The 22,929-nt window shown below is 38.1% G+C and overlaps 1 long non-coding RNA gene across 2 annotated transcripts in view; it reads right to left on the bottom strand.

Moving 5' to 3' along the window:
• The window catches only part of LOC135204472 (uncharacterized), a 275,319-nt gene that overhangs the window by 144,500 nt on the left and 107,890 nt on the right, over positions 1-22,929 (bottom strand). For both annotated transcript variants that reach the window (XR_010312243.1, XR_010312242.1), the window contains exon 2: positions 19,520-19,673. This is a non-coding gene — a long non-coding RNA (uncharacterized LOC135204472). The remainder of the gene's footprint in view (positions 1-19,519; positions 19,674-22,929) is intronic.

Here is a 22,929-nt window from a genome sequence, read left to right as displayed (position 1 = left end):
AATGATCCTGAATAGTATATGAGGGAGCAAGCTCTTTGTTTATGTGCGCCAAGTTTTTTGCCGCTAGCGGACGCTTCGTTATAAATGAGTTCAGACAGTCCCACGACACACTAATGGATTATGGAATGCAGCGGCATATTCTCTCGTTTTTTTAATAATTATTTTAAGAGAAATTTCCCTTGTGAATATATATAGTACGAATGACCGGCATTCGTGTATGTTAATGGTCGTATGCTTGCTGTCATTATCATTTGTATCACCCTCGTCATTTCTTTTTTCTTTTGTAATCTCCATCATTATCATCAACATCATTATCGTTAGAATTATTTTATCATCTTCGTCATGCTATTGTATTATCATCATCATTTCTACCTAACTTTCTTTAGCATTATATCATCGTCAGTATCATCATCTTGTTGTCAACGTCATCGTTACGATTATCATAATCATTATGAATATCAGTTTCATGATGATAATCACCACTATTCACTATTATTATTATTATTATTATTATTATTATTATTATTATTAATACTCAGAAGTTGAACCCTATTCATATGGAACAAGCCTACAGGGACTATTGACTTGAGTTTCAAGCTTCAGTAAAAGAAAAAACTGAAAGAAGTAGTCTCACTTATTAAAAAAAACATTAATTAATGAATTGATAAATAGAAAAAAATCATTAAAATGCAAGAATCATCATCATCATCATCATTGTTTATCAGAATCATTATGATTATGAAATAAAATAAAATAAAATAAAAAGTTTCCACATAGGTTGATCCAGGCAGTCTATGGCATGTATTGTAACTAAGTTATCCCTGTGGCCTAACTAGCCCGAATGCTACGTCCTGTTAACGAAGTTGCAAATAGGGTTTAGCAGGTGGCACTTAGTAACGAGAGAGAGGGAGGAAAGAGATCCCACTTAATGAAGTGCCAGTGTGTGTATGTGCGGGTTTGTTCTGAGGGTCGTGTTCCGAAACGAACATATTTTCCTACCACTTTTTTTTCGTCTTTTTTTTTATGCGCTAATTGTAGTTTTGGAATTGCTTCGCGCCGCGAATAATGTGGCGGCGGGCTGTTTAAAACTTTCGTCTTTTATGCTCATTATGCAAGCGGTTTTCCATTTTGAATTAGGCAGGGGCAATCCAGGGTCAGATATGTGTCCTTTTTTTTTTATCTTTTCATTTTGTGTGGTAATGGTAGTTGTTCAGCTTTGTTCGCCACCCTTGGTAGTATGCGTCTTTGGCAGTGGTTCGTAACCTTTTACTAAAAAGGCAGCAGAATGCATTTGTTACTATACTTTCTCTCTTCTTCCTACTTGCTTTTTTGCTTCTGGTTTTGCAAATATACCGTTGTTAGGTTTTCATTTCCATTTTTATCATAAATAAATAAGCAGGGATTTTGTATATAATAATGGTTATGATGAAGATAAAAACATATTTTGAGAAAGAAAATTGATCTTAAATTAAGTAGTATGAAAGATTATGTGAGGTTAAAATAATGAAATATATGTAAATAATAAATAAATAATAAAATATTTTATTTTTTTTTAAAGAAGTAAAATATATTTTTTTTGTAAGATAAATTGCATTTTAACTATTAAGTCGATATTAAACACATTAAATCTGTTGTATTTCAAATAGAGTTTTTTATTATATTATTTTATTATTGTATATTTAATATATGTGTTAGAATAAGGAATTTAATAAATTTACAGAAAGTAATTATACTATCTCTAAAAAATACTTTTCCAAAAATACACGGATGAAGTAATGTGTTATTCTAGGAGAAAAAACGGGAGGGGGGAATAGCACCCAACCAAGCACTGGAGTAACAGGCTCTTATTCCCCTCAAGGCTGAATTGAAACATTCCTGCTTAAGGCTTGAGATTGGACAGGTCCCTGCTTAATGCTAGCCAAGTGCTCGTTCTTGCAAAAGCAGATCACATGTCTGGGGGATGCGCATAAGTATAATGGCCCTCTCATGGCACCAATAAAAAAGTTCCTCTGTTACAAAGGAATGCATATAGTGCCGGCACATGAGGCGCTCATGGCCTTTAAATGGGAACACGTGCATGCACTCATTCTTATGTACCTCTTTTGAGTTTTAAAAAGATAACTTATTATCAATATCATTGTTCAACAAATATCATTGTAGAAAAGTGAAATGGGATGATGTAGAATTTACAGAATTTTATGAAAAAAAAAAAGAATTTCATCTTTATCATTTCGTCCGGTAATCTCTATATTTGGATAAAACTTATTTTCTTTCTCAAAATATGTTTTATCTTCATAATAATCATTATATACAAAATACAAAATTATGTTTTGTGATTTTTTTACCACAATTTAAAAAAATTATTTATTTTTTATGTTTTATTTATAATTGTTTTACTACAATTAAATTTGCCTTTATACAACATTCTCTGCTGTATTGATTCTGGGAAAGTTATTTGTAGTCTATCTCTCGGCAAAAGAAAAACAACCAATCCTAAACAGTGCTATTACCACGTATCAATGAAATCATACAACATAATTATTTAAAAATTTTTACAATTAAATAATTTACCTTTTCAATTTTATCATAAATTTACAACAGTATGATTCATTTTTTCATTCAAATGTTTTTGTAATAATAATTATTAGTGTGTTATAATAGGATGATGAAAAATTGTATAAAGTAAATATAGAATTTATTCATCATTATTATTCATCAGGAGTTGCTTAAAATACAATAGTATTCCATGTTATTTAGTTTTCTTTGTCATTTCATTTTTAAATAAAATATAATAAGGTAGTCAAGAATTATTTTGGGTGTGTGGGTTGACATATTAAAAAGACTGCCTAAAATTTATCAGAAATTGATTATCATTATTATTTAATATTGCGACACAACAACAATTATTGTATTTTTTTTATTTTATTTTTATTCTTTGGTAAATAAAAATCAATTATCTATTTTATTATTTTAATGTAAATAAAAAATCACTTATCCTTTTTATTATTTTATTTAATTGTAAGTATTTAAGTTAAATATTTTTTATAACAAAAATAGAATCATTTATTTAAGTTAAATATTTTCTATAACAAAAATAGAATCATTTAACTTAAATTAACATTAAATTCTACAGTTAGACCTAATCGTCATTTTAGTCGCCCGTTAGACCTAAAACGACCATTTTCCTTATTAGTTACAACATATATATATATATATATATATATATATATATATATATATATATATATATATATATATATATATCACCACCTGACCAACCTAGCCAAAGTTGAGTGTTTTAACTAAAGGCTTAAGAGTTAAGAAGTCGCCGTTGTCGGCGACTAATCAACTAAATTAAGAGCTCTTCCTAACCATTTTCTACAGGATAGGATGAGTGGTACTTCTTGCCCCCAAGATTGTGTCTGCGACGACGTATGGCCCTAGCGAGCAGCAGATCTCATATGCCATCTTCACATCTCGCAGGGAGTGTGAAGTGAACACGAGTGCTTCGCTTAAAACATGGTACTCAGGATGTTGCTGAGTGCCATGCTCTGTTGAAATGCTTCCGAGGCGCACCCTCACCTCGTGAGCATTCAGATAAAAAGATTTCAAATCTTTGTGCAAACACAATGAAGGTTAACATTTTTGAAAAAACTCCTTAACACTAAAGCCAGGGTGTTCTTCAAAATGGGCAAGTCTGGTCTTTTTCAGAACACTGCAGATTGCACCAATGACTTCGACTTTCTTGAGTTTTATGTAGATAAAACTTGAGAGACTACAGGGGACAGGACTCTCTCTGGCTCCTGCCCACTAACTTGTGCCATCCTTGCTTCCAGCTCCTGGCCCGAGGAGGACCGGGAAAACGGGTTTCCATTCTTAGGCCACAACGGAAGGCTTAGAGAGCACACCGCCTTGTGTTCTCTAAAGCCAAAACTTGTGACGATGGCTTAAAATCTCACTAACCCTCTTTGTCGTATCTAGGGTGGTTAGAAGAAGGCCTTCCTGATCACATGCAAGAAGTTAACAGGTAGGAGAGGTTCGAATGCTTTGACATCAAGAACTTCAGACTACGTCTAAGTTCCATGTTGAAAGCTTCGATCTGGACATGCACAGTCAGTCCCGTATGTACTAAAAGTCAGGTGACCGACCAGTGACCAGTCAGACGAATCAAGGAGCAAGGCTGTACCCTGAAGACCATAAGGCACTATTCTTCGCTGAAGGATGAGTGCCTGGACTGCCTGGGCGATTCAATCTAAGCAAACCTTGGGGGGTGTATCAACGCAACCCAACGTCGTCAGTGAATCAACTCCTGAGCAACTCCTGACTCGAGCTTCTGGTGCCAGGAGAAAGGAGCGAGGAGCAAAAAAGGCGATTCAGTCCCGAAGGAAGAATGCCTGACAGTCCAACCTGGTCTCATGTTACACGATCATCGGGGGTGTATAAACGCAACCGACTTCGTCAACAAGAAACTCAGGGCTACTATATGTCGCCTGATCTCGCACGAGTGTCTGACTCAGAGAAAACAGGTGAGACAAAAAGTAGATGGTGAGCGAGTTTCGTTTAGATTCCACAGAACTCAAAGATCGTGAAGGGCTTTGTTGTTTGACAGAAGCAAATCTCTGAGCCCAAAGGCCGTCAACAACATATTTGCGTATTCTTTAATAGTTGTGACTGCCAGCTTATCCCATTCTTCAGACGGAAAGGGAAGACGGTAATCTTATTCCTGTCAACATCTCGATAGTCTGAACGTAGTCAGACTCAGAGCGGAGAGGTTATAGGTACCTTTCGAGTTAAAGTAGACGACTCTTTCGGAAAAGGTCCTTGAAAAGTGAACAAGGAAGGACGAGACCTCTGTGAATCCAGGATCCTGAAGGCCAACATGGGGCGATCAGTGTCACTGTCGCTCCCTGTGACGTCATAAATCCTCTTATTACATTTCCTAAGCGATTGAAAAAGGGAAAAGAGACTAAACATCCATCCCCGTTCAATATCATAGGATGGCGTTTAATGGTACCGATCCCGGATCGAGAATAAGGGAGCAGAGAAGAAGAAGCCTCTTCGTCCTCAACATATCGAAGAGAAGAATGAAAGGGCGTCCCTAAAGTCTCCACAACTCTCAACATACTTCTAAAGAAAGATTCCACTCGGAAGTCAGTAGTTGCTGCCGTCGATCGAGACGATTCGTACGGACTTTTGCAATCCTGTAACGAACCTCTAGAGGATCGTTACATTCTATGCCTGTTGTTATAATAGGCTCTTCCCGTAAACTCGAACAGGGACCGAGAGAAGATACTTCTTAAGATATGAGAGAGCTGTGGAATATCAGAGTTGATCTGGACCACTGGTTCCAAAAACTCGTTTAGAGGACTGGAGGGACGACCGAATTGCTTCTACTTCTTTCAGATTAAGATCCAGGACATCTGAAACCCTATCCAGATGTCCGGCACCTTCTTTCTATCACCTCAGGTGATAGACGCACTGAGAGATGTTCAGAATCATTCCTAGATCTTGAATAATATTTCAGTTTCCAGGTAGGAAAAAACTGTGGAGGTCTGAATTGCAGTCTATTCAGGGAAACAAACTTCTTCAGGAAGGAAATGGTCCCCAGCAAGCTCATCCATTCCCTCCCCGAGTATGCTTACTTCCCTAATAAGGCTGCGCTTTGCCTAAGCAGGAGAGCATATAAAAGTGCAATGTTGCGGTAGACTCGTAGTTCTATACCGTGCGGTAACGAGCAACAGACCGAAAGGATTAAGAGATATCTCTGTTGAACATAGTAAGTCAAAACGAATGCAATGTTTATTCATTCACGTAAGAAATCCCCTCAATCTTAGGCTAAAGTCCGTGATTGTAGGACAGAGATACAGTTAGTCAGTCAATCCCGCAGGAGAGACGTAACCGCCAGCACTTAGATACGCTTAGTCAGTCAATCCCGCAGGAGAGAGAGACGTAACCTACCGCGCATGACAGCGCACGAGCTGGTACTGGCTCGGTTGGACTGGAGGACAGACACAGCTTACGAACGTCGTCTCTTAACTTTATGTCTGGGTTGCCAGCTACCCTATTCTACGAAGAAATAGGTCCGTTATTTTTTGAGCAGAAAGAGACTCTCAAGCTGGTATATTTAAGCGAGACAGAAAACGCTAAATATATAGATGCGTTTGTGTCGTCAGAACACTACCATACAACGGTAAAAGATAAATCGGAAACTCCTGGAAGGCTGCAGGGAGTAACGATTAAATGTCCTTAAAATAATAGACAATAGACCTTTCGGTTGCCATCCGAAGAGGTAACTACAGCAAGCGTATATGACTTGAAACAACCAGTAGTAAATAACGCAAGGCAAAATATGATATTATATTACAATAAAGTTTGTTCATACTTATCTGGCAGACATATATATAGCTGAATTCGGAAATACAGCTACATACATATCTGACAGGCAAGTTTCATGAACAAAACTTAGAGAATCGAAGCAGACAGCTCAAGCTTCTTATGTTACTGGACATAAGCGGTCATTGACGTAGTCTACAAGTCTATTTCTTGTACGAGTCTGCGAATGATGAATAAGAGCTCTTCCGAATCTTGTCAATAAGAGCTTATCCGCTTACGCAATATAAAGTTAATGAGATGTTTGTCAATGAGAACTAACCCATTTACGGGACAAAGAGATATTTTGTCAATGAGGGGATACCCACTTACTTGACAAAACGATAGCATATTGTCAATGGGGGGCTTTATTGGCAGTATGGCAAAGGAAGAAGTCCTGTCTTGCGCTTCCTAATGAGCGTCCTCTTGATGAGTGCTTTTGCAAGAATCCTACCGAAAGTAGTCGAGCCTCATGACGTGTAGGACGTCGAGCTTTTACATAACCCGTAACTGCCTTATCACAAAGTCTTGACTGCGGTAGAGCAAACGAGATCTTCCCTTGAGCTTTCCATAACTCCATCCACCTATGCAAAAGCAATATTAAATGACAGAGACCTCTTGAATTCACGAACCCGATGTCTTGCTGGGTTTCGAAGAGAAGTTGCCTGTTCACCTTTAAGCTTCCTCCGAAGCACTGCCTACTTCACATTCTTTGCAGGTGAGGTAGAAGGTATCACCGAAGGTAGAGGTAAAAATTCTTTAGGCCCAAATCTGAAACAAGAGTTTGAAGAGTTCAACAGAAACGTTCAGGCGACACACCTGGCGTGCGCTGGAGCGCGCTCGGCGTCCACTGGCGCACGCTTGGCGTCCACTGGCGCGCGCTCGGCATCCACGTGGCGCTTGTCTCGGCGTCCTCCGAGCGTCCCGTCCAAGTCGAGAGGGAACGCCTTATTCTGACAGTAAAAAAGCTTGTAAGTCCGCTCTCCAAAGCTTCCTGCTACTATAACTTCTTTTACGTATTTCTCGGTGGAAAGACGGACACGAGTTCAGGCGACGTTCGCCTTCTTACTTCTCACTGAAACGCATAACGAGAGAGAGAGAGAGAGAGAGAGAGAGGACGTGAAGCGTCCTCTTCTATAAAGCTTCTATTTAGAGGGCGCGAGTCCTTCCGAAAGCTCCAACCCCTGCACGGGGTAGGACGCTTCGGAAGGACGAGAAGCAATCCTTCAGGATTCGTGCACGCACACCGCACTTTGGCAGTCTGGGGATTTTCATCAGAAACTGCCGAAGGCACGCCAGATCGGTGGGGGTTCCTTGTAACCCTCCTTAGGCTTTCGACATGCTCCCTCCCCGGGTCCTGGGAGTCAAGCAGAGGTCCCAGGTCTAGAGGCGAAACGAGGCTGATCTGACGCACCCTCCACTACCACAAGAGGGGTATCACTGCACTTCTGCACTTCACTTTTGCCTCTCTAAAGCAAGCACTTTTGATTCTAAGTTACGAATAGAAGAGTATCAGAGAAAGGGCAATTCTTCTACAGACACTGTTTTAGGGGCCCGAAGGCAACACTACAGGGTTAGAGTAATAATTACAGAAGTAGCACTCTTTCACAGCAATGAAGGAGAGCGAGCACCCTGTTGTAGACATATTCATAGCCCGTAGGCCATACTACAGGGTTGCATCATAAAGTCTACAGGAAGGTTTCGCAGGTCAATACCCTGACTTTTGTTACTGATTAATTGCGTACATACGAATCATACGTCTTCCTTACGGAATTAGACATGTTTACTGATTAATTGTGTACATACGAATCATACGTCTTCCTTACGGAAATAGACAAAGTCTCACACTCCCTTACATGACAAATCTCAACGAACGAAGCAAGAGCCCATACCCCTCGTACATACCAGTGCGGATCTACCGAAGCTTTCGGTAGCCACACCCTATCTTTGCAGACAACCCCGTCTGAAACTAGCCTAACTAGATTCAGATATCTTATGCAAAAATGAATCAAATTCAAATCAATTTAAGATAGCGTATGCCTAGCCACAAATCCAAGTAAATAAATTAAAAGACAATTAGGATACTTAGCGGCAATGAAGTTTCCAAAATCCTAAGACGGAGGTACTGAAAACAGTGTTTTCAGCACCGGCGACAGAAAAATTATGAATAGAAAAATGGGGAATGGTTCCTGATACCCGCCTCCCAGCGGCGGGAATGGGTACTAACCACCTGGCCGACCACTGGGTGTGTCGGAAGTTTTTAAAATTCTGTCGGATTTCAGAAAATACAGCTATATATATATCTGACAGGTAAGTTTCATGAACAAAATGTCATTTTTACAAAAGAAATTTGTACTACAACAGCACTTCATATCCTAGAATGTTGTGATGGTAATGCTAGACATTTTATTGGGTGGTTTCCCCCTGACAGACACCCCCCAACGAGTGGGGAAGGGGAGGGGAAGGGGGAGGGGGAGATAGGATCTGCATACAAACATAGGAGACATAAAATAAAATTTGTGCTGCAATAATACTTCATATCCTAGAATTCTGTGATGGTAATGCCAGACATTTTAGTGGGTGGTTTCCCCCATGACAGACACCCCACAATGAGTGGGGAGGGGGAGGAAACACGGATCTACATCCAACATGGAGATACCAAGTGAAATTTACACTACAAAAAATTATAGCCGGCTGCAAATATCCTAGAATGCTGTGATGGTAATGCCAGCCATATTTTAGTGGGTGGTTTCCCCATGACAGACACACCCTAACAGGTGGGCAGTGGGGAAGGGCAAGCCTGATAATTTGTCTAGACTAGTATAGTAGGATACTATTGACCTGTATTATACATTATCATGATATATTTAATAAATATTTTTATCGTTTATATATCCTTTGTATTTATTTAATACAAATATTATTTATTTGTTTCATATAAATAACAGTCATCTGTAGGCCCATAATAATTCGGTCATATTATTATTATTTTGTCAAGCAAGCAACTGCCTTCAATTATAGTACTCGCTATAGCTTTGTTTACGAGATGAATATTAATGTAGCAGTGGCTGGAAGACTGGCACTGTAAAGTAGCATGTAAGTTATAGGAGTTATTGCTGCAAAATGTCTATGTACATAACATTTGTTAAATGGAGTAATACGCAGCCATTAAATAGATGGTAATACATATTAAATACATATGCTATGGTCAGAGTACAGATCATATTAATGGCTGGAGTACCTTCTTTTGGTTTCAACTGACTTTCATACTAATGAAATCATGGATACATTTTTGTATTAACAGTTTTAGGAATGAATATTGTTACTATAGTCGATTTTTTTTTGGGGGGGGATGTGTAAAACAAAATCATCAGATATCATACACCTGGCTGAGGAAGGACACACAGGATCTCTTATCTTTTAAACATTTCTTTTCTCCACACTAAGTATTTTCGAACATTTCCATTCTCTCAATGAAGACCTATGAATAAAATATAAGAGCAAACTAGACCAAAAAATTAATCACCTTGCATTAATGTAAAGAAAACAAGAGAAATGAAAAATTAGTGCGATTGTAAATTTTTTTTATCGTTAATGCTTACTGAGTAAGTGTTTAGCGAATTGTTAGGGTTTAGTGACTGTTTATGTGTCATTTTTCAGTGAAATGTATACTGAGTCTTTAGGGTTTAGTGAATGTTTTGTCTTTAGGGTTTTAGCGAATGTCTTGTGAATGTTAGTGTTTAGTATTTAGTTTGTAAATATTCAGTGAGTGTTTAGGGTTTAGTGAATGTTTAGTGTGCAAGTATTCGGTGTATGTTTAGTGAGTGTTTAGGTTCAGTTAAAGTTTTGTGATTGTTCAGTGAGTGTTTAGTGAATGTCTTGTGAATGTTAGTGTTTAGCAAATGTTTAGTGTGTAAGTGTTTTTATGGGTTTTTTTATGAGTGGATGTTCATTCACTGTTTAGTATTTATAAGTATTTCAGGGTTTGGTAAGCATTTAGTAGTTAATGAGTGCTTAGGGTTTAGGTGAGTGTTTAATGTTTAAATAATGTTTAGGATTAAGTGAGTGTTTAGTGAATGTTTACCGAGTATTTGGGGTGTAATGAGTATTTAGTGAACTTAGTGTTTTAAAGCGTTTTAGTGAGCATTGTGTATAGTGAGTGCCTAGTGAGTGTTGGATATTCAGTGTTTAGTATTATTGAGTGTGAGTGTGTGTTAAATGTGTGTATGTGTATATAGTGAATGTATGTAAGTGTGAGTCCTTACTGAGTGTAAGTGCACTGCTTAGTTAGTGCTTTGCTACTGTATTTGCAAAAAAAAGTCCCTGTAATTTACACAGAAACCATTTATGCTTGACACAGCTTAGATCAAAGAGCGATGCTTAGGGCCTTGACCACAATGGTTGGAGTGCTTAGGCCTGTTTAGTAAGGTAATTTTTCTCTGTGAAATTGGGTCAAAATAATAATAATAATAATAATAAATAATAATAATAATAATAATAATAATAATAATAATAATAATAATAATAATAATAATAATAATAATAATACATTAATATTAATAATAATAATAATAATAATAACAATAATATTAATGATAATAATAAACATTGAAAAATAATATTAATAAAATCAAGTACTAAGAGCTGATACCAAGACCTTTCAATATGGCCTCCCGAAGTCACTCTCGGTCAGGGAGATTGCTACTTCAGTGATTGAAGCCCTATACCTTGCACACAGCTGACAGATTTGCACTTTCAGTTGTCCAATTTTATGACTGTGTTGAAGACGCATTATAAATCATATTAGCAATAGTAAATACATTGAACGACGTGAGGATTATAATATGATGTTACTGCCTGTCTACTGATTATAACGAACAATGAAAGTAAAAAATATTACTATAGGGAGAAATTTACCCGAATAATGATCGTCAAAGCCAGCATCGATAGAATGTGTTGAAACACATTGCATAGGCTAGCTGTGGTGCATGCCGGCGGGAAGTCAAGAGACAGACACACTCAGCTGGCTTTAAACATCAAACTGAGGGCAATTCTCACCTTAATTTGGCCCGCCCGTAAGTATAATTTTTAGTTGAGTTTAAATTTTCTTTCCTGATTATAGTATATGGTACCGGATACTTGGTGATAGTGTACAGATCAATTTGAGTGAGTCAGCCGAAAATGAATGGACTATTAAATAATTGACATGCTATTATAGGCCAACTTCATTTGGGAGTCAGGAGCTCCAAGTTGTATGATCGTCAACTTCGGGAGGGGGAATGGGGAGAATAGGGGAAAATGTTTTGTAGTTAGCCGTCTTGAACGATTCATTCACATTTCTGTTTCCAGTAATTATTTGTGTTGTGCTACATCATCTCTTTGTGAATGTGCGGGTGTTAAAACGGCTCTATATGATGGGACTTTTTGGTCTTAATTTCAATTGAACTCCCATATCCCGACCAAAAAAAATTTCATCTCATCCACACGAACCAACAGCAACTAAAGAACAATTCAGTTGATGGTAAGACACGTTGGGCTACGAACCTCGACATGGCTGGCAGTGCCCTAACTATAGGCCTAACTCTGCAAAAAAGAAAAGAACATTACCAAAGACGCTATTAAAACAAGAATACTTATCATACATTTCTTTTTTTAGAGGAATTCAGACTGGCACCATATGACTGACTGGTTTAATTATTCATGTTTCACTTGTGACCCCTCCCATTCAGAAAAAAATACTACTTTGTGTGAAGTAATAACTCCACCCTACATATGGCCTAATATAAATGTAAATATATATATATAGTATATATATATATATATATATATATATATATAGATATATATATATATATGATATATATATATATATATACATATATAACATGTGTATCTGTTAAAATATAACTCCAGCAGTAATTTTTATTTATCTTGAATTTTTTTGCCTTTTACATTTTATCAGGATCACGATTTTAAGATAATTACCATATTTCTAATATTATATTGCCTATGATAAATTTTTGAATCATTTCAAGGTATCCATCTCTCCCCTCCAATCGTAGGTTACGACTGTCAGGGGGAAACCACCCACTAAACTGTCTGGCATTAAAATCACAGCATTCTAAAATATGCAGTGCTATTGTAGTACAAATTTTACTTGGTATCTCCAATGTTGGATGCAGATACTGTCTCCTCCCCCTCCCCCCTTCCAACTCGTTGCGGGGTGTCTGTAAGGGGATAACCACCCACTACAATGTCTGGCATTACTATCAAAGCATTCAATAGAGACAGAGAAGTTGGTTTCACTGATAAATTCCCAGAGTAGGGAGACTTTGTTCTTGTTGGAATAGATCCAGTAAAATGCAGCTAAGTCTATTATGTAGGTAAATTAACCAGCAATTTAGACGCGTATGATGGATTTTCAGATTTCTTATTTAAGAAAATCATTTGCTACTAATAGTTTTACATTTCCAAAAATTGAGGATAAAGCAACTGTTGGTAAAGAGGCAGTAATTGGAATGCTTCCAATTTCAGTTCAGCAAAGAAAACAGGGGTATTTCAAAGTTTCATTAGGCCAAAATTAGATAAAATTTAGGCACAACAAATTTCATGTATTTGAGTTACATTTTGTGTTTGGTGTTTACTCATGGAGAGAATAAATACAAGCATATTTCGGTTATTTAATCATCTTGGCAGGCGAGGATATTTCATTTAATTTTTTTTTTTTTTTGACGGATACAATAATCTTTAAGGGGGCCGGCCGGAACCCCTATATATGGTGGTATAGGGCGAAAAATGCAAAGTCATGAAAAAATTCATGGAGCTTCATATGGCAATTGAGAATAAGTATATGAAATATTTCGTCAAAATTCCTCTTACTTTTTCGTAGTTACAGGGTAATTAGTAAACATAACTCAATAAGCCTAAAACATTCATCAGTACAAGAAAATCCAATATGTCTTCTGTTATCGTAAATTTTGATAATTATTGTCAAGAAATTGTGAGAAATGGCATCTGTAGAGATTGCTGGGTCGCAGAGGGGAGTATCTTGTTCAACCATGATCAGTAGGAGCACAGACTTCAAGTAGTCTACACGTTCGAGTTTCACCTCTGACATTCGCTTGCTTTTTACATATGCTTATCTATGTTTCGGCAAGAATTTCATTATGCCAATGAGGAAAAGACAAGGAAAACATCTCGCTAACATAAAGATGAAGAAAATTCGCTCTAATATGATTACAGAATATCATAATATATGTGATATTTGCGTAGTTAGTGAAGAGAGAGAGGGAGGGAACGCGCCGTCTTGCCTGAAGCACAGTCAGGCTAAGGCCCCACCGAATCCGGCGCGGCGAGTCGCGTGCGTGCAACACGGCTATCTGTCTACAAGCGTCTCGTCTTCTGCGAGTGTGGCCCAACCAGACACACGAGTGACGGTTATAAGACGGACAATTCAAACTTCAGCAGTAGTTTGCCGTTATGAAGGGAGAGCGCGAGGTTTTCCTCTGACTCGGTGCTGTCAACCAAATTAGAGGCGTTGAACAGTAGGAAAATCTGGACTTATGGCATAACTTTAGATGAGGAAAGAGTGGAGAATGAGCAAAACTTTCATAAGTTACGATAGCGTCCAGACAAGTTTTTTTTTGTTTTTTTTAATATTGTCGGATGCCGCCGAAAACCTTTGACTTAATTCACTAGGGCATTATATCTCGAATATCAAAATTTGATACAATTACAGAAGATAAGTATTAACGTAAGAAACTTGTAGTGTAGTAACTCTGAGGAAGGATTACTGATTTCGAAATTAAAGTTGCACTTTATTTCATTTAATACAAAAAAGTAGATACGTAGAATTGTGTGTGAACTGAACACTTTGATACAGGAACTTCTGAAACAAAGATATTTACATAAATGTATCCATTAGAATATATAAAAAAAAATACTTTAATCCTTCTTCATAACCACAAATCACATTTGATTATAACTCAAAGTTGGGCAGGTGGTTCAAATGCAGGTTGTTGTAGGTCTACCACAATTTCTTCCTTCATGCGGAAGAACGCACGTCCACGTGCGGCTAAAAAACAAAACAAATGTTTTGTTCCTTGTGCGTCTAGTCCGGTAACGCACCTGACGCCAACGCACGCTCATGCGCAGTGTGGGGCCACTCGTGTTTGAACTATAACAGTTGATCGAAACGCACAAAACGCATAGTCCGTGTTAGACGCACGTGACGCACCGCGACGGATTCGGTGGGGCCTTAGCCTCACTCTGTCCCTAAGGCTACGATCTTTGAGCAAAGGGATCTTAATTTATGATAAATAACGTAGTTTTGTTTATTAATACACAAAAAGAATATGAAATTCATAATAATCATGATTTATTAACATTGTCTTTGTAATAAGAGTACACCTTCGAATTTTCACCTCTGTAACCTGGCGTATTACACTTCATTCCTCCATTGAGTGGATCATGTTATGACCATCTAAAATTTCCACGTTGTAATCAGCATTGTCACACACGGATATAGGATTGTGGACTGACTACTGTAGAAGTGTTTAATTCTACCGATGCCTCATCATTCAAGACTTCTCTATATGGTGAACAAAAATCGTAGATTAGTTTGTATATCTATTAGTACTCGTGATCCATACTTTCTGTATAGATGAACACTTAACCCTATCTGAATTGGGGAGACAAGTGACTTTGGTCGGACTGCCACAATTATATATAGCGTGTTGAAGCTGACAGACTCCCTCTGAATGTTACTGTCATCTTCCTTACGTTTCAAGATCCCATCTATCAATAACCTAAGAGACTCTGGAACAAGCTCACTACTTCCTGATATGACTCGCTCTGCAGAGGGAAACAAATGACACTCATGAGGGTGCGAACAAATATCATTTCGAATGATCTCAGCGACTGTTGAAATCATTAGTTGAACCTCGTCAGCAGGACCGCTTTTCCTCTGGGGATGTATAGATACCACTCATCTGAGAGAATGTCCTTTACGCAGTGACTGAAACAGACAACTCCTCTCTTTCCACAACAGCAACTCCACTCTTTCCACTGATATCAGTTATAGTTTTTCTGATGACCACAATGTTCTTCGAGTTTCCTTTTAAGGTGTTTCTTACTTATATACTACAGTACTAGTTTCTTCAAAATTGTTCAGAACGGACATCAATTCATCCAGACAGTACTAATAGTCATCATTCTGCTCTAAATATTCACACAGTGTCAAGAAATATCTTGATTTATCATCATCTGGCATTCGGACTTGTTGTTCATTAGTTCCTGGTTTGGAACTTTTAGGTTTAAAAAAAATATCTGTAACATGTACGATGATATCGACGCTCTATCTACTGCAACAAGGTCAATAACATCGGCTAGCCAAAGTAGGATTACCCTACCCCAATTATCATTTCATATTTAAGAATTACTTTTAATGGTATTGACTATTTCCAGCGTTTCTGTTAAGCTGTACTCATGGGGATATGTCTTCCTAAATATCTTAATATTTGCTGAGATAGTTTTTGCAGAAAATCGGCATTGTGCCTTGATATCCAAATCCTCCCGAATTTTACTGTCCAAATGAAGTTCTCTTGAGGGGGCTTCTGGCAGACGTGTATATAGTATAATCCCTCCTGCATTTGACATGCACAACAATGGAGGTCTTACGGCCTAAATTTTCTTTTATACTGTCCCCTTTTATTCAAGCCTTTTGTTACTTGCACAGTCAACCCCAGCTTAATGTAACAGCAAAAATCGTTACGAAATTGGATTCTACGAATTTTCAAGCATGAGAACCAATTAACTTACAACCTGTCAACACAACTATTTAGACTTGATTACATAAACACCGAGAAAAAAGTTAGAAATGCAATTTGACCGCCATTTCCTTTCTATAATTATTGGAAAAAGTGTCATGGGATTTTTTAGGACTTTTGGGATTTACTTCCTATTGGTAACTAACCTCTGCATGTCCTGAGAGTATCAGCTTACTGACCGAAATGTCTGGGTTCAACCCTAATTGTCTGTGCTACAAGAGAGAGAAAGAGAGTAGTTTTCTGTTGCTACCAAAAGACATTTTCTCTTGCTACTTAGAGCCTATTCTGTGTGTGTGCCTGAATGTCTAAGTGTGGGTTTGCATGTAAGTATGAGTGTGTATACATGTGTATATACATGAGTGTGAATGTGAATGCAAGTTTGTGTGTATTCCTGTGTGTGTGTGTATGCAAGTGTGTGGCAGTGTGTATGCGTATAAGTGTGAATGCATATGCTTGAGTGTGTGAGTATGTATGCATGTGTGTGTAGGCATGTTTGCAAGTGTTTGTGTATGCATGTGTGTAAGTGTGTGTATGCATATGCATGTGTGTGTAAGTGTGAGTGTGTATGCATGGCAGAGAGAGAGAGAGAGAGTTAAAATGCCACCTAATCTGTCACATCTGATCAATGTTAACTGTAGAAATAGATGGCAAAGTGTGTGTAAGAGTAAGTGTGTATGAGAGAGAGAGAGAGAGAGAGAAAAAAATGTTAACTGTAGAAATAGATAGCAATGTGCCATGCCCAGCACAAGACCTGAAATTCAGGTGTCGGATGTCGGTGTAAAATACTAACCCGTTAATAAATGAACACTGCCTGTAGAGAAACTAACTGATACAGAAAACTAACTGACAACTATAGTAGGCCAACATGAAGACTCACAAAGCACTGTAGAAATGAAGAAGTGTCTTCACTAGATATCTTATTCACGTGAACTTCATCTCATTCCTAACAAAGAAGCAACTTTCACCCAGAGTCCCTCAACATTCATCCACAATTAGAATCGCAATGAAAGATCAATTAAATAAATTCGTTCCCATTCACCCAAAACCTCCTCCTCACAGCTCTTCCCAACCCCCCAACGCCCCCATTCAGGGTCTAACCAAGGCCATGGACTGCAATGAGGCCAACTTGCCTCCAATGGAACAAGTCAATTCTAAACGAGTAGTAAATAGAAGGGGAAAGGAAAATAAATAAGCTCTATTTTATCAGGAATCATTGTTCAGTACTAATGTCCGACACGCGCATTATTTGTTTTTGAGATTTTCATTCCAATAAATCAATCAAACATAATTTCCTATAATTCCTGCATTGTTACTCAATGCAAAACACATTCTTCAGACCTTTTTAGGTCCTCCATAGGACTTTCCTACACCTCCCCCCCCCCCCCCCCTTCCAAAAGAACATCAACAACAACAAAGTAGCTCGTTGGCTTACTCTCCAAGCAAGCAAAAACACTGAAACAACATCAGAACAAGAAAAAGCGTTTTACATAATCACTAGTTAGTGGGGCCCGGTACCCAGGCGGTGAGGCTGGGTGCCATGGCCCCAGACGATGTGACTACTCTAAAGTAACAGTTATCTAACACCTGCGTTTTTTTTTTGCTAAGCTAATGCTCAAACATTTTATTTCCTTTTCTTGTTATTTCCTATGTTGTTGTACCTGCCCTACTTGTCAGAACGTAAGAATTCACAATTCAATGTTTACCGTAAACTACCAACCGAGCGGTAGTTTTCCCAGATGTAATTTTCACCCATATCTTAGCATCTTCAGCAATGATTTGAAAATGGCTTGGTCTTGTTAGTTAGGTAGTCTTTGAGTAGGGAAAGACCCTTTCTACTTCACCGCTCTTTAACCACTAATATTCTGAGTAGGACGCCTGCCTCAATCCATATGGAACCTTTAAATGCAGCTTTTTATAGAAACCAGTTGCATATATAATTATTTAATAAGTTTTGTTTTTGAACTTGGTGAATAGGGTTAAATTGTATTATAGATATTTTGTGTCCATTTTTACATGTAAACATTGTTTAGTCTATTTGGATTGTTACTTCTGTGATTTGTTCGTTTATGTTAATTGTTGTTGAGTTTCTTGAAATAAACGTTTCTTTAGGATCAAGGTTTTTGATGACTGACAAAGTAGATCAGTAGAAGAAGTCTTCAGTGTTAAGAACAATTCTTTGGAAATTCGTTTCGCTTATACTGGATGTAACTTAGAGTAACACATATATAAGTTTAATTCTTTACTGAAATTTGTATATATTCTTTTTCATGTATGTGATGTTTTGTAGTTATATTCAAACTATTGTCAATTATTTGTTTATAATGGAATTTCTATCTTACAATTTGTATAATTTGTTGTTTTCAGTTTCTTGAACCTCGTCGCCTTGTACTACTAGCTTGGTACTCATCATTGGTTCTGTGGTCTTGGAGTACTGACCAACTATAAGTCCTTACAGTAATGGTCAACCTAAGTTGTAGTCCTTAGTGTTACGTGAATTTAAAGCTTTAAGTAGGTTTAAAGCATTTTGTGACATCAACTTGAACTTTATATCTAATTTTAATAAGGTAAGATCTGCTCGCCTCAAAGAGAAAGCTACACTGGCAGGTTTGATAGCTCAGTATGCTATGCGAGAAAAAAACAAAAGTGATGGAAAAGCAAGAGTTCAGACTTAAGCAAAAGAAGAGAAAAAAGAAAGCAATTAGAATTAGAAGTAAAATTGCAATGTCTCAAGCAAGAGAAAGAGTTTATGCTGAAGCTAACAAAATCTTGGATATCATGGCAAAAGATACTCCTTCCCAGTTGAATCCAAATATAGAGCTGATCCAACCACAACCTTTGGATACAAAACCAGATACTCCTTAGTTGAAAGCGAGCATTCCCTGTAGTTCTACCCTTAGACAAATCTTGATATGCAACCACAGTACCAACAAGAAATGCTCCTGAAGACGCAGCAGCACATGACTACAGCAATGTTGCTTCCTAGCATAGAAGTACCAAAATTTAAAGGTGATCCTATTGAGTTTGCCACTTTCATGATGGCAATTGATGCCAGAATTGCCCCAAATGCTTCGGGTGATGCTGACAAACTGTACTTCTTGGATCAGCAAACTGTCAAGAGTATGGTGATCCCTACAAGGTGTCAATGGCCTATATTAAGAAACTTATTTCTTGGTCTGCATTGACACATAAAAGATCCTCATGGCTTGTATACATTTCCTTTATTCCTTATTAAATGCAGACATGCAGTAACCAACTTGTCACATATGTAAGTACTAAATCATCTTCCTAACCTCCAAGCAGTTGTTAAAATACTTCCTACATACCTTCAGAACAAGTGGTGTAGCCTGGCTGGACATTTGAGGGAAGAAAAGGGAGGAGTTGGTTTTGCAGATTTGGTTTAATTTGTTCATAAAAAGGCAAAGGCAGCAAACGACCCAACATTCAGCAAGTTTGCTCTTCAGAATAATTATTCAAAGCCTGAAATAATAATAATAATAATAATAATAATAATAATAATAATAATAATAATAATAATAATAATAATAATAATAATAATAATAATAATAATAATAATAATAATAATATGAAGGTAGGAGACCCTCTCTCAAACATGTTTTGTTAAAGATGATGGCAGCATCAGTGGAATTGATTTTATATTGGTCTTTTCAATTCTTCTCATTATTCTCTTCTCATCAGGGCTGATATTTGCTAATAGCTGGCCGATGTTCATATCTCGGTGAAAGAAATGTTTTCTAAAAATAATAATCTATTGAATATGTAACAGAGTGGTTAACAAATCTTAATCTAAGGGCGAAACGGAATTCCAACGTTTCCAACCGTATCATCGGTTCATTTTCAAGGAAAGGTGAGCGTGAACTGATTGGAATGGGGTCGTTGCGGCGGTATTTATTGTGTCCCAGGTGCTCTGTCTGATGGGCGCTGCTTTTTTCATTGGCTGAACAGAGGATTAAGTCCCTGAGTCAAGCCGTCTTGCAGAGGTGGAAGCTCGCACTGCTCTTCTCGTGCGGACACTGGAGACTGGAAGCGTAGTATTGGGGAAGGTCATTGCCGATAAACGGGGGCACCTGATTGGCCTGTTCGATCGGCTCTATGGGGGCTGGCGGGCGGCGCCCTACGTGCCACCGTCGGGAGGAGTGAAGTCTCTTGGGTGGTGTTGAGGCTGGGTCTCTCCTTCCCGATGTGTAGGGCCTCCAAGAGGCGGAGGCGACGGTGGTCTGCTGCCTTATCGATAATTCTGATATTAGGAATAATGTCATTCCTAGTTATCCTGGTATTGTGGACATTTTTGGTATGATTATGGATGGCGCCTTCCTGAGAGTGGCAGGATATCCTCTTCGAAAATCGCATAGTCGTCATACCAATGTAAGCGCCGGGGCATTCCCGGACAGGGCATTTGTACTGGTAGACAACGTTAGTTTTCTTGAGAGGGTCCTGCATCACGGGGGCTGGATTGTTTTTCATAATCAGGCCACTGGTCTTCTTGCTCTTGTAGTAAATTATTAGTTTCACTTTTTTCGCAGGTGGTTTTCTATGAATATTTGTGTGGCGGAGTATTTGTGAGGCGTCTCAAAATGTCATTGGGGACAACAGTGATACATCTCATGGTCTCTCAGGTATAGTTCGTCCAGAGGGAACACCCATAGATACTGTAGAAGTATGAGCGGAAGAGCAGCAGTTCACGTCTCGGTGACAGAAGGCAAACCTTCTTGCAATCATGTTGCCAGTCACACATAGTTTACGATATCTCTGTTCAATGTCTGCCGTATCTTTTAGGTCATCAGTGATAATGTGACCTCAAATATGGAAATTCGTGCACAAATTCCAGCTGATGGTTTCCAAGGAAAATTTGTGGTTAAGCGATATCAGGAGCATCTGGATGCACTGGGTCTTGGTTTCGTTGTAAAGTAATAATCAAATTCCTCTGCGTATTGGTGGCAAGAGGGAACACCCATAGATACTGTAGAAGTATGAGCGGAAGAGCAGCAGTTCACGTCTCGGTGACAGAAGGCAAACCTTCTGGCAATCATGTTGCCAGTCACACATAGTTTACGATATCTCTGTTCAATGTCTGCCGTATCTTTTAGGTCATCAGTGATAATGTGACCTAAATATGGAAATTCGTGCACAAATTCCAGCCGATGGTTTCCAAGGAAAATTTGTGGTTAAGCGATCTCAGGAGCAGCGGCATGCACTAGGTCTTGGTTTCGTTGTAAAGTATATCAAATTCCTCTGCGTATTGGTGGCAAGTGTCGATGAGTCATTGGAGACATTGCACTGATGGGGAAATCAGAACCATATCGTCGTCATAACAGAGGTTGTTTATAGTTGTTTCATTGACAGTGCATCTGATTGGGAGTGAGTTGTTTCCACAGTTTTAAGACTGTCTAAGGGATTCCTGTAGTCCTTTGATCACGTCCCAGATTCTTGAGGATTTATCATTTGTCTCCTTGATTTTTTCAGAGTTTTTCCAATTATTTCTGAGAGGGATTTTGCTGTTCGGAAGGCATTTTCTGCAGTGTGGTACACAGCAGGTAGGCTTAGGTCAGCAGGCACCTTTGGAGGCAGATTGTAAGCGTCATCGGCTTTAAGCTCAAATATTGTTAACAAAAGAACAAATGTTCAAGCTTTGCTACTCAGGCAGAACTGAATCCAGATAATAGAAGGACATCAATAGTGTCGAGGAAAGAGAGATGTTCAATGTGGAAGAAAAACCATGATCTTGATGAATGTTGGAATTTTGCTAAGAAGTCCTCTGAAGAAAAAATAGATTTCCTTAAGGAGAGAAGGTTATGCTTTGGACGCTTTGGTCTCAACCATACTTCTAAAGGGTGTATGAAAAAGAAAAGAAGCAATGTAAGACATGCTGTAAGAGGCATTTCACATCATTGCATATCGAAGGATTCAAGCTACATAAGGAGAATGATAGCTCCTCTAGCAAAGTAGCAAGTGAAATTATTGTTAGCACATGTACTACCAATCATGTCTGTGAAGTAAATACAATATTACAGGCTATTCTCCAAGTAAAAGTATATCAGAAAGGAAACAAAGTAGTTTTGGACACTTATGCCTTTTTTGATAATGGCATCACTGGTTGTTCCATCACAGAGAGTTTACAAGAGCAGATAGGTGCATCTGGAACAGAGACATGTTTAAAGCTCCAAACCATGCATGGGGTAAGTATTGTGGGAATTTGACTTTGGCAGTTAAATAATTTGTTTACAGATATGGAAGGAAACAACACTACTGATCTGCCAAAAACCTTCGCTCATCAAGATATCCCAGTGGAGTCATCAACAGATACTAAAACCAGAATTGCTCAAAAAGGTAGCCAGTCTGAGGAATGTTGCTGATCTGATTCCTGATTATAGAAAAGATCTGGAGATTGGTTTATTGATTGGCAGTAATTGCTCTAAAGTACTGCAACCATTAGAGGTGCTTCCAGGCAAGGGTCAAGATTCCTTTGCACTTTTTACCACCATGGATGGGACTTTTAGTGGCACTCTACATTCTAAATACTCCCCAGAGAAGAACAGTATTTCATGTCACCATGTCTGTCTTCAGAAAGTTGAAAGGGTAAAGGAGTGTATTCATCCTTCAGCTGTGACCCATATTTTTGAAAGAGACTTTAGTGAGAAAGATGTTGGTAGAGTTCCTGATGAGAAAGGTCTGTCACAAGATTATCAACAGTTCCTCAAAGAAGAGGCAGAAAACA

This window comes from Macrobrachium nipponense, chromosome 47, assembly GCF_015104395.2.
Source record: "Macrobrachium nipponense isolate FS-2020 chromosome 47, ASM1510439v2, whole genome shotgun sequence".
NCBI lineage: Eukaryota > Metazoa > Arthropoda > Malacostraca > Decapoda > Palaemonidae > Macrobrachium > Macrobrachium nipponense.
Note: the sequence above shows the minus strand (reverse complement) of the source record. Positions and strands in the feature narration are given on the sequence as shown.